General features: G+C 35.3%; 2 long non-coding RNA genes across 2 annotated transcripts; both read right to left on the bottom strand.

The window, feature by feature from the left end:
- Positions 1 to 3,203: 3,203 nt before the first annotated feature.
- Positions 3,204 to 4,733, bottom strand: LOC107637756 (uncharacterized). The gene is made up of 3 exons (XR_015881258.1): positions 4,614 to 4,733; positions 4,050 to 4,142; positions 3,204 to 3,522 (listed from the first exon to the last, which is right to left on the bottom strand). It is a non-coding gene; the product is annotated as an uncharacterized LOC107637756 (long non-coding RNA).
- Positions 4,734 to 5,251: 518 nt separating this feature from the next.
- On the bottom strand, positions 5,252 to 7,707 carry LOC148567417 (uncharacterized). Its single transcript, XR_015880989.1, has 7 exons — positions 7,400 to 7,707; positions 6,669 to 6,785; positions 6,369 to 6,505; positions 6,161 to 6,252; positions 5,979 to 6,053; positions 5,616 to 5,707; positions 5,252 to 5,380 (listed from the first exon to the last, which is right to left on the bottom strand). It is a non-coding gene; the product is annotated as an uncharacterized LOC148567417 (long non-coding RNA).
- Positions 7,708 to 8,846: the final 1,139 nt, after the last annotated feature.

Here is an 8,846-nt window from a genome sequence, read left to right as displayed (position 1 = left end):
TGCTATTTGATGGATTAAATTATTTTTATTCTTCTTCTTCTCTTCATCTCTCTTTAATTTACTAGAAGGAATTTTTTTCTTCATGTTAGCATTCAATTATCTTGGAAAAGAGATTGAATGTATTTGGGTTTTATGTGAACCTTGGAAGAGAAATCATAAAACCATGCTTGAAATACTTTCTCACATTGAGTAGATTTAGGTTTTGGGATTAGATAATTGTGACGCTAGATCTACCTGATGCATGAGCATCTTTCCTACATTTTCCTAGTGAATTTGCATTTGAATTGTTAAGTTTAATCAATAATTAAATATGTTTTAGCCACCATGAATGCTACTTTGAGTTTTGTGCAATTTTGTTATTTGAGGTAGCGTTTTGAACGAATTTAACAGAGTTTATGTGAAGAAATGAAGTTACAGAAGGACCAGGAGTGCTTCACAAACTCGCATTGCTTTCTGCCTTCACGGCGCCAAACTTGGGATTCTCCAAGTTTGGTGCCACCCACTCATCCCTCAAGAATACATTGCGGATATGCTCAAGCCAAACTTGAAGATGCTCAAGTTTGGCGCCAGCAAGGATTTTCCTAGGAGTGCTTCACGTGTGACTTCAAGCTAAACTTGACGTTACACAAGTTTGGTGCCACACTCAAAGTTTCTAAGGAGTGCTTGCGGACCACTTCACGCCAAACTTGAAGATGCTCAAGTTTGGCGCCAGCAAAGAGAACCAAGGGGGAGCTTTCGGATCACTTCACACCAAACTTGAAGATGCTCAAGTTTGGTGCCACACTTGAGAATGAAAGTGGCCCCTCTTCATCATACAAGGCCTGTACGAATTAATCTATAATCTTGATTAAACTTTATTTTTTATTTTAAAATAGGAAAATATATTATTGAGTTTCAGGAAATATAATTTACATCAATTAGGATTAGATATAAAAGGGAAAAAATTCAGCCATTCGGGCTCTTCTCTTCTCTTCTACTCATTCCACAATTTACAGTTTTTCTGAATCCTAGTTTTCTCTCTGAATCATGAGCAGCTAAAGCTCCACTGTTAAGGTTAGGAGCTCTGTCTATTGTATGGATTGATACTATTATTTTTCTATTTAAATTTATGTACTGATTTCTATTTCAATAATTGTTTTCGTTCTTTATCTTATGAATCTGGGTGGAACGGAAGTATGACCCTTGTTCTAATTGAGTTCGTGTCTAACATGGAAAAGCTCTTTACTTGAACAACAACTTGAAAACAATTTCTCCTAAATTTCTAATTATCTAGACTTAACGGGATACGTGACATATAATCCTCTTATATTTAATTTGGATAATTAGGGTTTCTGTGGAATATAAACTAGAATTGAACTTCACCCTCTAATTGGAATTAAGTGACCAAGGAATTGGCGGTTGATGAAGGTTAGAGGAGACTAAAAAGGTCTAAGGAATTAGGGTTTAGTCACATTTAGTTTGCCATGAAATGAATCCTGCATGATTAAGATAGTTAGTAAGAAAAGTTAATCCGGAAGATAGATATCTCTGAAGCCTTAACTGTTTTCTCCATATATTTCACAAACAACTTACTGCATGCTTTCTGATTCTCTGAATTACTGTTTGATGCAATTTGAACTCTCAACACCATTTTCTGTTTGTCTAAATAAGTAAATTAATCAACCATTGTTTCTTAGTCCATCAATCCTTGTGGGATCGACCCTTATTAACTTGAGGTACTACTTAGTACGACCCGGTGCACTTGTCGGTTAGTTTGTGGTTATAAATTCTGCACCACTACCCATTACTTGGATCCATGAGGATGTGTGGTATAATCAGGGAATAAGCTTTATCTCTTTTCATGAGCAACTAGACCAAGGAATTGGCTATTGATCAAGATTGGGGAGATTAATTTACCAAGGAATTGGGACTCAATCACTCATGATTGCCAAGACGTCAATGAGTTGCATGATTGAAGATGAGATTAAATCAATTAATCTGGAGAATGCAATATCTCTTGATCCCAATATTTATTTTATCTTTTGTTCTTATATTTACTTTATGGTCATTTATTTTCCAACACTTTACTTTCTTGTACTTTACATTTATGTCATTTACTTTCATGCACTTTATTACTTTCCTTTTACTTTCATGTCATTTACATTTCTTGTTGATTATCTCTCTTTAATATTTGTCTAACTAGAATAATCAATCAACTATTGTTTGCTTAATCCGTTAATCCTCGTGGGATCTGTAACACCCTACTATACAGATTTTTACGCTTAAGTCGTAGAATAGAGGTAGTGTGGTGTTACGGACCTCTAAACAGCAGAATAAATACATAATAGAGGAAAAAGATAATATACTAGGAGCCTTAAACAAAACGGGTAAACAAAAGTCGCAAAATGAAAAGCGCAATGCTCAAGAGATACGATTACTTACGTGCTAAGAAACTTAAAAGATAAAGATAAGAATAAGTAATAGAGTAAAAGAAGGCCAAGTTTACAACATAACTAGCTCCTGACTTAGCCTGCGAAACCAAGGCTGGCCGGAGTATATATATATACATACATAGGTGTCCTAAAATACATCAAAATACCAAAATAACACTACAAGAAAAACACCCATTCAGGTACACTTGAAAAGTGTAGCCAAAAGTGAAAAAAAATGATGCCTTAGGCTACGGCTACGCTTTTTGGGCTATGGCTACGCTTTTTGGGGTGATTCCTATTCGGCCGTTGCCTATTCTCAAAGGCTACGCTTTTCTGCACCAAGGGCTACGCTTTTGGCGTTTAGGAATAGGCTACGCTTTTCAAGTGATGCTGTCCAGGACCAAAGGCTACGCTTTTCAGCTTTCATTCTTCCATAATAGGCTACGCTTTTTAACGCTATTGCATCACTTGTAAAGCGTAGCCACATTGTATACCATGGCTACTTTTTATAAGCGTAGCCTTAGGTCCCTCTTTTTTTTTATATATATACTATAGCTACTGTATATAAGTGTAGCCTTAGGTCTCGATTTTTTTTTTTTGTATAATATAGCTACTGTATATAAGTGTAGCCTTAGGTCTTGTTTTTTTTTTTTCTATATATATATATAATTATCTAATAATTATCAATACAACATAATAGTTAATATGATTACATGTATAATAATTCTGCATTTTTATTTAAATGAGTTGAATATTATAAAATAAAAATAAATACATAATTATACTAAATAATTTCTTTAAATAATATCAAAATAACCATAATATCACTTAAAATTTACTACTACTAATATCAAAGCTGACACTTCTGTTTCTGACTGTGAAAGTAGAGAACTTAAAATGAATATACAAATATACAAGCGAAACAAATTTGCAGAACATGAAAAGTATTTACAATTTCTTTTGAATTCCAGAGACAAGTCATCACAGTTTGAAGACCAGCATCACCAAATGTATCTGCACTACTACTTCCAAATGATATACCAGCAGCATTGTGCTCCTTCTTTGCCTTCCGAATATGCAAAGCTTCAAGATGGCTATGAAGTATTTTATTCTGAAGGAGGTTGATGACATCAATCACACAAGTAATTTGAAAGAAACCAATGCAATAAAATATAAATAATAAAAATAGTTCACACTATGTGGGCTTGCCATAAGGAAGAAACAGTGTTACTGCCTACTATCAAATACAGTTTATGGACATGCTGTTTAAATTGCATTACAATGTGACCCATTATTTCTTTTATATTTTGAGTTGAAGATAAAGAGAAAATACAGAGTTAGGAGGAAGAGGTCATTCAATCACCGACAGTGGCACAGACTACACATTGACAGTGATTAACTAGACTTGCTAACTGTAACTGATCTTAGGTTGCAAACTGCAACCAACACTCACCAAAGATACCAAATAAATAATGAATTCCTCATATACACATCAATGGACCACAATTTTTTAATGTGTTGGGTAGACAACAGTTTAATACTAGACAATAAGAGCAAGTTAGGACACAATAATTCAACAAGAACACTGAAGGATAACTGAATAAGGCATCAGTCAAACTAAACGGGTGAAAAGAAAACCTGCTCATTTATTTCATCATATTTCTTCTCAGCGTCATTTCTTGCCTTCTCAAGCAATTTCTTCTACTCTTCCCACTTAGCCTTCAGTTGACTCTGCAAAACACAAATATGCAAACAGGGTGAATTATCGGTACATCTATCCAGAAAATCAAACAAACCAAAATTCCAGTAAATTGGAAAGAATATATAAAGTAAGTAGACAAAGTGTAAAACAAACTGACAAATGCAACAGTAAACCATGTGGCTTATAGGGAAATCCCAGTGCAAGAAGAAATGAAAAATCCAACTGAACTAGCACTATCAAAGAATCACTAGACACACTGCAAGTTTCACACTGCCAGTATAGCATGAACAAAAACAGCATCCACTTCACCCTGTCATCATAGTTACACATTTACACAATCAAGCCCATAATATCCAAATAACCAATCACATGAAAAAGAAGTTAGCTCTTTTCATTGCCTTGGACACTGTATTATTTAGATGGCATTTGAAATACTAACATCAGAAACATCAGAAAATACTTCTCCAAAAGGACTTTGTACAACAGCAACAAAGGCATACCTTGGGATAACTGGAGCAAGAACAAGTGCAGGATTTTGGGAGAATGCAGCAGTTTCCGAAGCCGCAGCTACCTTGGCAGCATTTTGATTCAAGACAAGAGCTACTGAAATAGCTCCTCCTTCTCCATTCAGGACAGTACAAAATGTTGTGATAACAAAGCAGCATCTTTTTGTAGGTTAAAGATAATAGGAATAATAACTGCAGCACTACCGAGCTTCATAGTATTTTGTTTCCTTTTAATGAACTAAATAGTGCTAATAAGGGAAAAAATTGCTAACATTTCCTATCATTTTATATTAACTTTGCCTATTAAATTAGTTTTCTGTGCAGAAACATTAGACTTGCTTACCGGTCTTTGTATAATTAATGAGTTGTACAGTAACTTCAGTTTGGTTGTCAATCGCCTGTCTGATTTTTTTCACAGTTGCTGAATCTGTTTCAAGTCTTTGAAGAAATCTGAATGACCAAGGAGTATCCAAGTTAAAGATAAACTTGACATAGATAATTTCCAGTTAAATCAACCTCTCGAATGAAATTTTATAATATTCTAAAATAAAATGCAGGATTTTGTGGAAGTGTGGAATATATATGAGGTGTGAACCAACAAAGTGTCAATATAATCAGAAAAGGAAGTTCACCTATGTTTCCATTTCTGTTGTTATTGAACATAGATCAAATTTGATATCTGCCTTTTGCATGTACAAAGCAAATGCTTGCAAGTTATGGATATCTATCATTATGATATGCTGAACTCCAGGATATTGAACCTATTATATACAAAAGAAATCATAATTGAAAAGTTCACTCCCTCTCAATTACAAACACAACATTTTGCAATCTTGATGTTAATATTCTCATCCCAACTATAAGCAGCGTATTGTAGCACTGTCATACCAGAATTATTTACCAATTCAATATCATTTTCTAAAATCAATTCCACTAAATACTCCACAAAATCAGTAGATACAAGGAATATAGGATAACTCGATGTAACATTTGTACCTCAGAAGATGAAGAATCGAAGACCCAACCTCCTTCATCAGTATCTAGAGATGCCAGATTACCTTCTTTATTTAGAACAGGCAAACCATGTCCTATTATACAATAAAGGGGTCAACTTATGATAAGAACAAATAACAAAAGTTCTTTTAATTTTTGGACAGAAATTGCAATAAATTGAAATAGCGAAAAATTGTTGTAACGCATAAGAACATCAGTAGAAATGGAAATTAAGAAGAGAAGAAAAAAATGAATGAAAAATCAAAGGAAAAAATTAATCAAGAAAAAAATTATGGCCTGCTAATCTCTGTTGGGATGCAAAAGATTCCTAATGAACTGAGCCAGCAACTGAAGATAAGAACAAACCTGAATTTTCTGACGTGCTTCCTTGTGCACTTGAAACTGGATTTGGTCCCTCCATATATAATATTTGACATACCTCTAAACAAAAGATAAAGTAAGAGGTAAGACATAAAACAAGAAGAAGCAAGAGTGTAATACTCCAGAATCCCCAATTTTCGGCCGAACTAGCACATAGCAAAGCTGACCTTACAATCTGACTGGGCAGAACAAGTCCTTTTCCATCAACACATCATTTTTCATTATAGTAATCCATTGACTCCTCAGCAGTTGGAAAGAACTGCAGCACATTTAATTTGCCAAATCTAAGTAAAAATGAGCAGCATAAAGAGAAAGATGGAGTAAATGTAAAGTAGGTTCATTAAATTTAGAAGAAAATGTTTACATACTACTCACCTTTAAGAATATGAAATCCATTTTCAAAATACTGTACAGAATCTTCACATGTAAAAAAAACCCTTTCAATTGCAGGAATTCTAAGCTGCAATCTCATTCTTGTAAACTCATCCCTTCGCCTTTCCTAAACACAGCAGCTGAATAGGCAATCAATTAAAACTAGAACCTTAATCATCAGCAATAAATTCTAATCATAAGAGTTGAATCCCAAATCAAATTCAAATAGAAACCCCAATCACAGATTTTTGAAGTCAAACAGGACGCGAGAACATAAATAGCAAGAGAGATAGAGAGAGAGACCTGGTGACCGGAGAGCTGGTGAACTGCAATCCGGCAAACATCTCCGGCTTTCTTGAAAGGTCAAAATTGGCCATAAGAATTAAGAACGTAAAGCAAACAGAACCTTTTTTTCAAACTCTGCAACCAAGATTACGGGCACTGATGTTACAATTTTATAGCCCTTTACAACAATTATAGCAGCATCAACTGCAAATTTTACTGCAGCTAGAATTGCAACCACAAATCCAAACCATGATGGGACAAATAAACTTTTTCTTCAACAAACCATTTAATTTTGTAACAAATTAATTAAATTCATAAATTTAGAAGCAATCCTCCAGCACCGTTGATTACCCTAAACACAGAATTGGGTATTGGATGGAATCAAAACTATTCAAGTGTTTAGAAAATTTTCGTGATCAAATGGTAAAAAAGAATGTCTTGGCCTCAGATGCCGTGAACAAAACACCAAACAAATTACTGGAATCTAATTAACTAAATACAGTTCAATACAAATGTCACCTGAAAAATAAATAAACATCTTAAAATGTCACCCAAACCAAATATGATTTCAGCTCAAAAATGGCGTATCTGGCTCATGCGTTACTCTCAAATTTCAACATTCTAATTGAAATACAAGAAATAAACAAGACCATAGTTGTTGTGTTTGTGATTACAGAGCAGAAACCGGTTACTAAAATCGGAACCCTAAACCCCCCAAATTTCAGAATCAAATGAAAATTAATACATACCTAATCGACGACGTGAGCACAGAGAGGACGACGAGAAGCGCAGAGATCGACGACGGTGTGGGCGGCGCGCAACGATCAGTGCAGGAGGGCGAAGAGGAGCGACGGTCAGTGGTTAGTGGTGAGTGGTGTGTGGTGGTGAGTGGTGACTGGGGTTCGATCTTCGCGATGGTGAGGGTTTTCGATTCGCGGGATGCAGAAGGGTTTTCTGAAAGGGTTTTCTTCGCGCGGTGAATGGTGACTCTTGGAGGGTTTTCTTCTCTGAAAGGTGAAAGGGTGATGACGAGCTGAGTGTGAGCTGAGGGTTTTCTCTCTGAGTGTGAGCTGAGTTTGAGCTGAGGGTTTTCTTCTCTGAACCCTTCACTAAGGAAAGCAAACGTAAGGAAGAAGAAAATAACCCTTCATTCGAGACCACTACAAACAGAAGAAGTAGTGAAAACACCGGTCACTCTTGGTTTTCTTCTTTGAAAGGTGAAAGGTGAAAGGTGAAAGAGTTTTCTTCTCTTGGAAGGAAAATTTTCACCAAGTGTGAGCTGAGTGTGCGTCCTTACGCCAGGAAAAAATTAAGAGGGAAAAAATTCACTCAGTGGCAAATTTTTTGCTCTAGATACATTAGGCATCACTTTTAAAATGCACCCAAAACTTAACAAATAGGCTACCCTTTAAAAGCGTCCTCTTTGATACGAAAAGTGAACCTATAGATATCAACCTACGGCTACGCTTTATAAGTGATTTCTAAAATACCTAAGGCTACACTTTTTAAATGATGCCACAATTGTGTATCCTTTTCTCTTATAAAAAGGCAACATGGAGAAAAGCGTAGCCTATTCATAGAATAGGCTACGCTTTTCAAATGTAGCTTAAAAAAAGTGTGGCTGAATGGGTATTTTTCTTGTAGTGTAAGCTCCTATCTCTCCTTCAACCTCTATGAGGAGCAGCATAGACAGGTTTCTTAGAGAGTAAGTGACGTAGCGGAAAATTGACGATTAAGAAATTTTAGTAAAAGTAGCGTTGCAAGTACAGTTCTTAACCGACGAAAATTCTGCTTATCAATTTAAAAAAATTGTCACAAATTGAGAATAAAAATACTGGGAGTAGAATCCCAAGTCGTCTCCCAATGAGTTGACAAAAGAGTGCAGTTTATTGGTCAGGGGTTTTCCGAGAAATTTTTGAGTTGAGAAACAGAAAAGTAAATAATTATAAATTAAAGCAATGAAAATTGGCGAGAGAATTTATATAATGAAGATAAAAGCCTTGACAGGGAGAAGATTAATTCGAAGTTCTATCCTTGTTGAATTTCCCAAGTGTAATAGTAAAAGGTTGTTGTTCTTCTTGGTCATCCCTTGCTGAAGAAAGGAAAGTCAAGTAACTAACCAACCAACTCTATCCTCAAGTCCTAATCCTCTCCTAAGGAAGGATTAGAGTTAGAGACTAGAGAGTTAGCCAGCAA

Source organism: Arachis ipaensis, chromosome B4, assembly GCF_059453495.1.
Source record: "Arachis ipaensis isolate K30076 ecotype BB chromosome B4, ASM5945349v1, whole genome shotgun sequence".
Taxonomy (NCBI): domain Eukaryota; kingdom Viridiplantae; phylum Streptophyta; class Magnoliopsida; order Fabales; family Fabaceae; genus Arachis; species Arachis ipaensis.
This window is presented reverse-complemented; position numbering and strand designations above follow the sequence as displayed.